We start from the raw sequence: 11,124 nt of genomic DNA, 5'->3' as shown, positions 1-11,124 counted from the left end.
GTTTATGGTGACCATCTAGCTGCGACAGGTCAACTGTATTGGACAGATATGACATGAGTCTTTTGCAGAATCCAAGAGTTTGCATAAGGACCACAGAGCAATGATTCTGGCTTCATCCAGGTACAGGTGAGATGACTTTATAATGTCTTAGAGGGCCATGGCAGGCATCACAGCAATTTTCAAGGCTTTGAAGACTTTCTGCTCAGTCTCAGCCCATCTCAAAGGCAGTGAAGCCTGGATGCTGGCATAGAGGAGCTTCACTATATGAGTGAATCTTATTATCCATGGCCAGCAGTATCCAACTTCTTCCAACTCAACGGAGGGAGTGTGGATTTGCAGAATAGCAGAAATAAGGTCATAGGAAGCATTCACTCTCCTTCCTCTAGGTTGCAGCCTAGGAATGTGACCTGAGGCACACATAGCTGTACCTTCTTGGCTGTACCCTAGAGCTTGCAGGGAATCTAAAAAGGCCTTTTATTAGCCGTTTACATTCCTTCTCAATGTCTGGAACTATGAGGAAACCATATACAATCTAGAGCAGGGTGCTTTGTGAGTATTTCTGTTTTAATGCCCATCTAACAATACTGGTGGTTCCTAGACCTCTTCTCCTGGTTGACCTCCTCCATTTCATCTTTTGTCTCTTTCTTCAAGAAAAGTAATCACAGCACCAGGGAGTTTCTATTCCTGTCTGTCTTCATCTGAATCTTGGCTGCTGTATTCCAGTACAACGTTCCAACTTGAAATCTATTTATCCCTTCAAAACCCTGTAATTTCTGGAAATTTCTCCTTATGTCTAGAGTTGACTGCATGACAAATGCAACATTAGTGGCTTCTTTTGGGGGTGGGAGTAGGGTAAATACTTAATATGTCTCATAGATCCTTTCCAAAAACCCATCATCAGGTCCTTGAGCAACATGGCCTCTGGCAAGTTACCTAGTGGGTTTCCTGACTGCTGCCTTTAATCCTACCAGTAATGTTTGTTGAAAAGAGAAGCTTCCTATGGCCTCTTACTTTCAATAGTTTCCACCAGGCTGATAAGGGCCTGCGTCTTCTTGTAAAGGGAATGATTCGGGTCTTCCCTACATAGAGAAAGGAAAATAAACCATGAACAGAGAAGGAGTAGAACTTCTACTCCTTGGTGTTACTGGGGAATTACATCCTCCCTCCCCATACAACCAACTGTTTAGAGCAGATGGTGAAGTATGTTCCTCTAGGAATTCCCTGCAGCAGGGCTGAGGGAACAGATGTGTGGCAGCCAAAATGGAGTTGGTAGCCAAATATGAGTGTGTATTGCTGTCTGGTGCTGAGTCTGAGCGGTGGAATTTTGCCTCCTGGTCCTGGTAAACATGGGTCTAATCTAAAGCTCAATGTCTCAGAGACTGACCTTGGCAATCTTAGCAGCAGAAGCTCTGACCCTGAGAAATAGATAATAAACTCCATGCAACCATGGGGACCAGATAGAAAATTCTGTGTAACCTTGAGTGAATCCTCAGACACTTTACAAAGTGAAGCTGCTACCATGAGAAACTGCTTGTAATTTTCTGCTATTTAAGTGCTGTGTTCATGATCAGTAAACAACACCTTGATCAGAGTCTTGATTTGCTGTCCTCCTTTGCGTTGTCCTGCTCTTTTTCTACCCAGCCTTCACTCAGGTGGTATTCAAGTGTCGCTGCAGGCAGTGACACAGGTGAAGGGTGTTTTGCAATTTCTGTGGTTAACCTAGTTGGGTAAAAAGTATTTCAGTTCCCTAAAAGAGGGCACATGTCTTAAACCAAGGGAAGTATCCTCATACCAGAGAAAAACATTGGTTCCTACATGAAAACTATGGCTGAACCATACTAGGGAGCTGCCAGTGTCACCATAGCAACAGCAGAACCAGATTTCAGTCACTGGCTGAAAAGAAGTGCCAAAGCACTGGTGGGCAGTATGGGCTTTGTATGAACCACAAGACTTCAGTAAATCCTCTACCACCTCAGGGGCAGCTGTGGCTGTGGTCTCAGGACAAACGCACTTTAGATCTGTTTTTCAAACAAACAGAACTGACAGAAAAAGACACAGAGATTCACACCGGGAGGCTCTGTCATACATAGAGAGAGTAAAGATATATATGGGTGGCCACCACACATTCATATATCTGAACAGACTAGGGGAGTCTGGTGATGTGTCATAAGGATCCCAGACCCAGGATCTGTTGTTGCTTATGACCTCCCCTTTTGTGTCCAAACCTCATGGCAGCTTTTCCTGATCAAAGTTATTTCCAGAGGTGTTCAGACCAAATGTGTTGCGACCTGCGTAACCGTCTCGCCAGCAAGAACGCACGCGGACAACAGGATCCTTCTGCAGCAAGCTTTATTACAATGAAAAGAGGAAGACCCCGAGCCCCGAAGTGGTGCTGTTTATATAAGCCCTGCTCACACCAGAGTGGTGTGAGATGACATATCATCCCCTGATTGGCTGCTCACCCATGGTGTGAGATGACGTATCATCCCCTGATTGGGTGCTCACCCATCACCCCATAAGAAAACCCGGGCTGGGCTCGTGACTTGGCGTGCCATTGCCGAACGGTCATGCACTCTAGGACTTGTTTACCAGTTTTGAGGGTGGAAGCCAGCACCATGGCGACCAAACCCTGGCTCTCCACACAGATGACTTTTGATTTACTTACTTTTCTTTTGGGTGACAGCATCACAGTGCGTCTAGAATGCCTGGGAGTGGTTGGGTACAGAGGACTTTCTTGGATCTCTTGAAGATTTCAGAAATAATTCCTGAGAGGAACACCTCATGTTTTCATTCTACCTCCCTGATGATCCTGCCTTTGTTTCTCTGGTGGGCTCATAGCTCTTAGACAAAACAACTGGCCAAAGTTTCACAGGAGTTTACTCTAGTTCTTGCTCTTCAAAACTCTTTCAGACTTTTTCCTCCCTCTCTTATTCCCTTTCCCTTATTACAACCCTTATTCAACTGTTCTCTTTCTCAGTTTACTTACATTCATTGTTTCAGTGACAATATCCAAATTACCACCAATGATATATTCAGGTCAAAGCATTTTTCTGAGCTTTAAATTCATAGTCTTCATTTATTGCTCAATCTGTTCATATGAATAATTCCAAGTCACCTTTAGTTCTATCCATCAAACACAACCCATAATTGATAGTTTTGTAACTTGACTCTGTTTCCGGACTTCCAAACACTTATGAATGAATAATCTACAGAGATTCTTGAGCTACAGCATTGGCAACACCCTTAACACCTCTCTATTTTTCATTTTTAATCTCCTAAACACTGACATACATCTGTATATTATTAAATCCTTCTTTAGTCCATTAATATCCATTAATATGTCTTTAAACACCATGTCTTATTTTTCTATGATAAAACACAACAACCAAACACAACTTGCTGAGGAAAAGATTATTTGGCTTAAGCCTCCACATAATTTCTCATCATCCAAAAAAGTAAGAACAGGAGCCCAAGAAAGGCAGGATCCTAAAGGCATGAGTAGGTCATGCTGAGGTCATGAAGGGTGTTGCTTACAGACTTGCTCTTTATGGCTTGCTCATCTGGTTTCTTTAGAACCCAGGTGTGGCACCCAACCAAATTGAGTAAGTCTTTCCCCATCAATTAGGAATTAAGAAAATGTCCTACAGGCTTGTCTTACAACCTTCTTGGTCTTCTCTGGGCATAGCCAGCAGAGGTGAGCTCAGCTATGTTTCCTGAGCTCACTTTTGAGGAGAAAGGCCATGCCTTTCTTATTAAAGAGGCCTGTGGGATCCCAGGAACATTCAGGTCTGCCTGGGGTGCAAGCAGCAGAGGTGAGAAGCAAGCTATTTCCTGAACACCATAGTTAGTCCCAAGATTCTGCCTGTCTCCCATAGGAGTCCTGCAGCATTAGGAACATCCAACTACTACCAGGGACAAGCAGATGGTTAAAGGTCAGCCTAAGACCACAATCAACAAGAGCCAGTACAATATGGCAACAGCAGATCCGAGCTATTTTATTACAACAAGCCCTGGATATCTTAACACAGCCAAAGGACAAAAAGATGATCTTAACTCTTACCTTATGAAGATGATAGAGGTCATTAAAGAGGAAATGATTATGTTCCTTAAAAAATGCAGGGAAATAGAATCAAACAGGTGAAGGGAATGAACAAAACTTTTCAAGATATGAAAATGGAAGTGAAATCTTAAAGAAAACACAGAGGGAATCCTAGAGAAGAAAGCCTAGGAAATATATCAGGAACTATAGGTGCAGACACCAACAGAATATACGAAATGGAAGAGGGAATCTTAGGCATAGAAGATAAGAAATTGATACATAAGTCAAAGAGAATCTTAAATCTAAAAGGTTCATGACACAAAGCATCCATGAAACTTTGGACCCACCGAAAAGACCAAACCTAAGAATAATAGCAATAGTAGGAGAAGACCCTCAGCATCAAGACCCAGAAAATATTTTTTAACAAATTCATAGAAGAAACCTTTCCCAACCTAAAGCAATATCTGTCTACATGCATACAAGAAGGCGACAGAACATCAAATAGATTGGACCAGAAAATAAAACCTTCCTACCGAATAATAATCAAACCACCAAATATACCAAACAAGGAAATACAATCAAAAACATAAAGGCAGACCTATTAGTATTACCTGACTTCTTAACAGAGACTCTAAAATCCAGAAGGGCCTAGGCAGACATATTATAGACTCTAAGAGACCACAGATATCAGCCTAGATTACTATATCCAGCAAAACTTTTAATCAACATAGATGGAGAAGACAAGATATTCAAAGGGAAAATAAAATTTAAACAGTATCTGTCCACAAATCTAGATCTACAGTAGATACTAGAGAAAAACAAAAAAGATTAACTACATTCAATAAAACACAGAAAATAAATAACTCCAAATCTGCAAATCAAAAGAAAGAATACACACGCGTGCACACACACACACACACACACACACACACACACACTGTATCCTACCACTATATAAAGAACAACAACAACAGGAATTAACAATCATTGGTCATTAACCCCTCTCAACACCAAATATCTAAAAAATGGGTTTTCAATGTAAATTAATGAAAATACTTCAAAAAGGACAGTTCATACTCAACAAAGAAAAAACTAAACAAGATGACATCTCAATTTTGACCATCTATGTCCCAAATTCAAGAGCACCCACCATTATAAAAGAAACATTACTAAAGGTTAACTCACACATCAAACCTTACACATTAATAGTGGGGAACTTCAACACCCCCTTCTATGGGCAGGTCATCAAGATAGAAATTATACAGAGAAATAACAAAACTAATTGACATAGTGAATCAAATGGATATAACAGTTATCTACACAACATTTCACCCAAACACAAAAGAATATATCTTTTTAGAACCTCATAGATTCTTCTCCAAAACTGACCATATAGTCACTCACAAAGTAAGCCTCAAGAGATACAAAATAACTTAAATATCTATTTGTATGTTGTCAGACCACTACTGATTAAAGCTTGACTACAACAAAAAGAGAAACAACAGAATGACTACAAGCTGAAGGAACCACTCTCTACTCAGTGACCACTGAATTCAATGAACATGAAGGCACAGCATTCCCAAAATTATGTGACTCAGTGAGAGCAGTGGTAAAAGGAAAGTTCATAGCATCAAGTGCCTTCATAAAGAAACTGGAGAGATCTAATGATAGCAATTTAAAAGTACATCTGAAAGTTCTAGAAGAAAAAGAAGCAAAGTCACCCAATAGAAGTAAATTGCAGAAAATAATCAAACTCAGGTCTGACATCAATAAATTAGAAACAAAGATAATAAAAGAGTGAATCAACATTACCAAGGGCTGATTATTTGTGGAAATCAACAGGAAACAGTTGCATGCATTCTGGGAGTACATTTAACATCTTGTGAATGGTAAAAGGCACTGGAATTTGGGACAAAAATCTTTAGTGCATTCAGAGACATCTACTGCAGGCACCTTGCAAATCTGTTTCCATTACTAGATTAAGTTTCAATATTTGAAAACATTGCCTTTAGATAAATAAGAAGACCCCCCCAAAAGATGGAATTTTCATCTCTAATGGAAGAAATATTGCAGAATATTATTCTCCAGGACATTTTCACTGGCTTATCTTTGGGAAAAATGACTGGCAAAACTTTTCTGGTCTTTGGATATTTTAATGTAATTGTTAGAGAATGGAATGTGTGCCAAGGACTGAACAAAGCCTCTGTGTGTCTTCTCATGCAATCTTCTAAACCTCTATAAAGTAAAGTTTGATTATGTCTCATTTCCATACAGGGAAATAACAGTGCTTGAAGTATACATAGATAGTTCAATGGTGACGGTTTAAAACATTACAGCTCCATTGACATCCATGTAATTTCCTCTGATCTTCAAAAACTGGAGGTGGGAAAACTTTTCTTTCCTAGAAATATTGTCATGAATAATCAAAGCCTATGGAAGCCATTTAACCAATGACTTCATTTTAAAAGTGACAAAGACAACTACTTCAAAATGTCTCTTTTATTTCATGAGGCATAACATAAACTCCAATAATATAACTGGTTGGATAATTTATAGGTTTTTTTCTCAGTGAATATTATGTATTTTTTTTCTTTTAAAATAACTCAAATAATGAAGCTTACAATATCTTTCTGTGAAAAAAAGAAAAGAAAATCAACAAGCTAGACAAACCATTAGCCCAACTAACTAAAAGGCAGAAAGACAGAAACCAAATTATCAAGATCAGAAATGAGGAGGGGGACATAATAAGAGATACTGAGCTGATCCATAGAATCATTAGGACTTATTCCAAAAGCTTATACTCCATAAAATTGGAAATTTTAAATGAAAGGGACAATTTTCTTGATATATACCACTTACCAAAGTTAAGGTCTGATAAACAACTTAAATAGACCTATAACACTTAAGAAACAGAGCTAGTTGTTAAAAGTCTCCAAATTAAAAAAGGCTTAAGCCAAATGATTTTAGCACATAATTTTACCAGACTTTCTAATAGCTAATACCAATACACCTGAAACTATTCCACAATGTAGAAACAGACGAATCATTGCCAAACTCATTGTATTTGGACACAGTTACTGTGGAGAGCCATGGATATTGTTGACTTCATGTTGATTTCAGCTTACAGCTTACAGCTTTAACCTTAAGACCTTTTTCCTGTTAAAGCTGCAGAGAACTTGTTCTTAAAGAAGTTACTGCTAAATGTTTTGATAAGCACCAAGTTCATGCTGTCCTGTTCTTGCCACACAGATTCATGATCAGGGGAGTTAGATTACGGTCTGCTCTTGGTTGAACCTCTGTTCTGGAAATAAGGAAGCTGACTGTGCTGTAAGACTTAAGCTGTAAGCATTTCTTAGTATGTAAGTGAGCATGTAAAAAAAAATAAACTTGCTCCACTCTTTCCTGAAGTCCAGTTAATGTTGTCTCACCTTGTCTTTTTCTCTTCAGTCCTCACCCATTTCTTGCAGCACATGTGCCTGACTTAGTGGGATCTGTCAAGATACCCTGATGTATAAACCATGGAAAGATTCAACAAAGAAAAGGAATTTCAGACCATTTTCCCTTATGAATATTGACTCAAAATTTCTCAAGAAAATACAAATTGGATACAAGAACATAGGAGAGGAAGAGGGAAGGTGCTACAGGTGGGATACATAGTGAGTAAATTGTAACGAAAAATTAATTAATTAGTTAAATAAAGAGTGGTGTTTAATGTCAAGGACACATAGAGATTTGCAAAATGTAAATAGTCAAAGTCCAATCCAATTAACAAACATGCCAGTGAAATAAATAGATGGTTCTCAAGATAGACAACAAATATTTTAAACAGTATTGAACAATTAACACAATTAAATTTAATTAAAACCTCTTTGTGATTTCATCTCACTTCAGGAAAAATGGCTATCATCAAGAATGCAGATTAGGCTGATGGACTTAAGGAGCTGAGGGGTTCTTTTTTTCCCTCTTGTCCTACTTAATGTTGTGGTTGCATGGAATGATCTCCTTTTTCTAAATTCTATTATTAATTTAGCTCTTTTAGTTGATTTGTTGAGAAGGGGTAGCAGGGTCTAGCTATATTTTAGGTAATTGGACTGGAGAATTCGATACTACGATGGAGCAGCTGAGAGTGGCCATTGTCACAGTAAATTCTACCGGAGTGGACGCAGGACTAGCAACAGGATTATCAACATGGATTGCTGCAGCCATGAATCATCTGAAGGAATGTGCGGGCATGGGAGTGTTAGCAGGCCTTCTGGTGTTGGTCTCCTTGGTTTGCCTGTGGTATATATGCAAGATTAGAGTCTCACAACAGTGTGATTCAGCCATGATCATTCAGGCCTTACAGCCATTGAAGCAGGACATTCTCCCCAAGCATGGTTGGATACCATAAAAAGCTAAAATGATACGCTCAGGATGCGAGGCTAAGCACTGCACTCAGGGTCAGCCGCTTTCGACCCAGAGAAGAGCATGTCTGATTGCATGCGGGTTGATGCCCCAGGTCCCGCCTCTGAGAAAAAGGTATCGGACGGGTCTGATGCTCTTTGGGTGGATGACACCTAAATGAACATCTGTACAAAGTCCCAATTTATTTCTAATATCAGAGATCAGACCTCTACTCTTGCCTGATGCGTCTAAAACAAAAAGGGGGAACTGTAGAGAGCTGCGGAATGCTATGCCTTAAAGATGGAGCTGGTTTCCGCCTTCCACCTTCCTGATGGTGAGTGCTCTCTGTCACGAACAACTCCACATTTGGCTAAGGCCGAGGATCTGGCTTGCTTCCATGTATGTGGACCTATCTGCATTGCCCCCGTGGCACGCCAGGGTTGGCTACCCAGAGGCTATTTAAGCTGTGGGCTGGCTTTCCCCGGGGTCCGAGGATTGTTCAATGTTCCTGAATAAACTGCATTGAAAAAAAATTGTAACGAAAAATTAATTGATTAGTTAAATAAAGAGTGGTGTTTAATGTCAAGGACACATAGAGATTTGCAAAATGTAAATAGTCAAAGTCCAATCCAATTAACAAACATGCCAGTGAAATAAATAGATGGTTCTCAAGATAGACAACAAATATTTTAAACAGTATTGAACAATTAACACAATTAAATTTAATTAAAACCTCTTTGTGATTTCATCTCACTTCAGGAAAAATGGCTATCATCAAGAATGCAGCTTAGGCTGATGGACTTAAGGAGCTGAGGGGTTCTTTTTTTCCTTCTTGTCCTACTTAATGTTGTGGTTGCATGGAATGATCTCCTTTTTCTAAATTCTATTATTAATTTAGCTCTTTTAGTTGATTTCTTGAGAAGGGATAGCAGGGTCTGACTTGGGGCACAGGTTGTGATTCACTAGCCCAATTATAAAATGATGACCACTAAGGGAAAAATAAACATTTTGAGGATGACTTCCCATCACAGTGAGCTGACCTCAGGCATAGCTGAAAGGTTAAACATTAAGTACCTGTTGAAATCCTGCATTGCCTGGATATTTTCCTCTCTGCCCTTTGTCAGCAGGAGATGTTTTTTGCCTCTGTTTTGGTGAAGACAAAAAATCAAATTAGAACATTGTTTCATATCTGACCTTTGGGATTTCTTTTTCTGGCCAGTTCACAAAGAACTTTGGTCTCTTGAGCAATGAACTCTTTGGTGGTGACTGGCTTTGTGTTTCAGTGTTGCTATTTTTTTTTTTATCTGTAGAAATAGGAGGCATTTAAATTATAATTCAAAACCAAAATAAACCATCCAACAGATTGGCACAGAGTATGGAAATTTGATGAAAACTCGGAAGCATTACCAATAATTAAAACTATATTTTATTATTACAGGGAGATATTTACAGGACTGCCACATGGAGATGGAAATATCCACACATAAGGTAAAATAGGTTCAGTGTCTTTAGAAATGTTTAAGCAGAATTGGTGAAAACAGCAGAACATAAGGCAGAGGGATAACTATAATACATTTGGAAAAAAAATGGCACAGGTAATGAGTTACAAATCACAGGAGATCTAAGTGTGCTGTCTCTATCCAGCAGTACGGAGAATGCACACACTAAAATCAACTCTCAGTTTTCACTACCTCTTTTTCTTGGTACCTTGAAATCTGGAAGCTGCAGTAAGGTTCTAAAGCCCTTGATGGTCTTCTACAACATTTACTTACTGCAGTTTTTGTAGACATATTCAGTAGCATTTTGCTCTCCTTACCACAATGCTATTCTATCTCTCTGAGACCTCACAGAAAGAAAAACATGACAAATTTTGTAGGTTCCCACTGGTAGGATTTGCTGAAGGAGGCAGAGGCAGGAGGATCAGTGTTCTTCTTTTGAAGAGTACTGAGGTATTACTATTAAATGAAAACACACAGAGACTCTAGCAGTGGATAAGAGAGTTCTCAAGGAATTGTCAATCTTCCTGACTCTAATCAAAGTCACAGGCTTTAGAAACATTGGAAGATGCTGCTCTGTCATGTTCATGTTCAGAGGACGCAGGAAAACGTGAGGAAATCTCCTTCATATTGACCAGGGTATCCTGCACTGCCAAATCTGAGGCCAAGGTGACATCTGACCATGCTGCTGCCAGGGGCCTTTCTGGTTATGTGGTCTTCTCACCACCAGGGTCTTTATGTCTGAGGCTTATGTTATCACCATTGGGGGTTTCTAGTCTGGGCTATTGCATGAGGACATGCTGATGGCCTAGTATCCTGCTAAGCTATCCCTGTCTGTCTCTGGCCGAACATTAAGGAAAGTTGGTTCTGGCCCTCACCTGGGCAGGAGAGGTGGCTCTGGCAGCATGGTTGTGGGAGAGCTGGCTTTTGAAGACAAGCTCCAACAGTGTGTTCAGTCATTTAGTGAGTGGATTTTGGTGTCAATGTAAAGAAATCACATACTCACACACTTGGTAGATGAAAAACTCCAATGATCAAGTTCCAACAACTTCACAAATACACATACATACATACATACGTATATACATATATAATATACATACACACATTTGGTTGATGTAGCAAAGCTCCAACCATTTTACATACATACATATACATTTACACTTTGGGTGGATGAAGCAAAGTTCCAACAACTTAATTTTTTTC

The 11,124-nt window shown here is 39.4% G+C and overlaps 1 long non-coding RNA gene across 2 annotated transcripts; it reads left to right on the top strand.

Moving 5' to 3' along the window:
- On the top strand, nt 1–9,918 carry LOC132649574 (uncharacterized). 2 transcript variants are annotated; one of them, XR_009588083.1, is made up of 3 exons: nt 1–6,421; nt 7,487–7,695; nt 9,861–9,918. It is a non-coding gene; the product is annotated as an uncharacterized LOC132649574 (long non-coding RNA). The 2 variants fall into 2 exon arrangements; XR_009588082.1 differs by having other exon boundaries at nt 7,487–7,683; nt 9,861–9,915.
- The last annotated feature ends 1,206 nt before the right edge of the window (nt 9,919–11,124 follow it).

Source organism: Meriones unguiculatus, chromosome 20 (assembly GCF_030254825.1).
Source record: "Meriones unguiculatus strain TT.TT164.6M chromosome 20, Bangor_MerUng_6.1, whole genome shotgun sequence".
Lineage (NCBI taxonomy): Eukaryota > Metazoa > Chordata > Mammalia > Rodentia > Muridae > Meriones > Meriones unguiculatus.
Note: the sequence above shows the minus strand (reverse complement) of the source record. Positions and strands in the feature narration are given on the sequence as shown.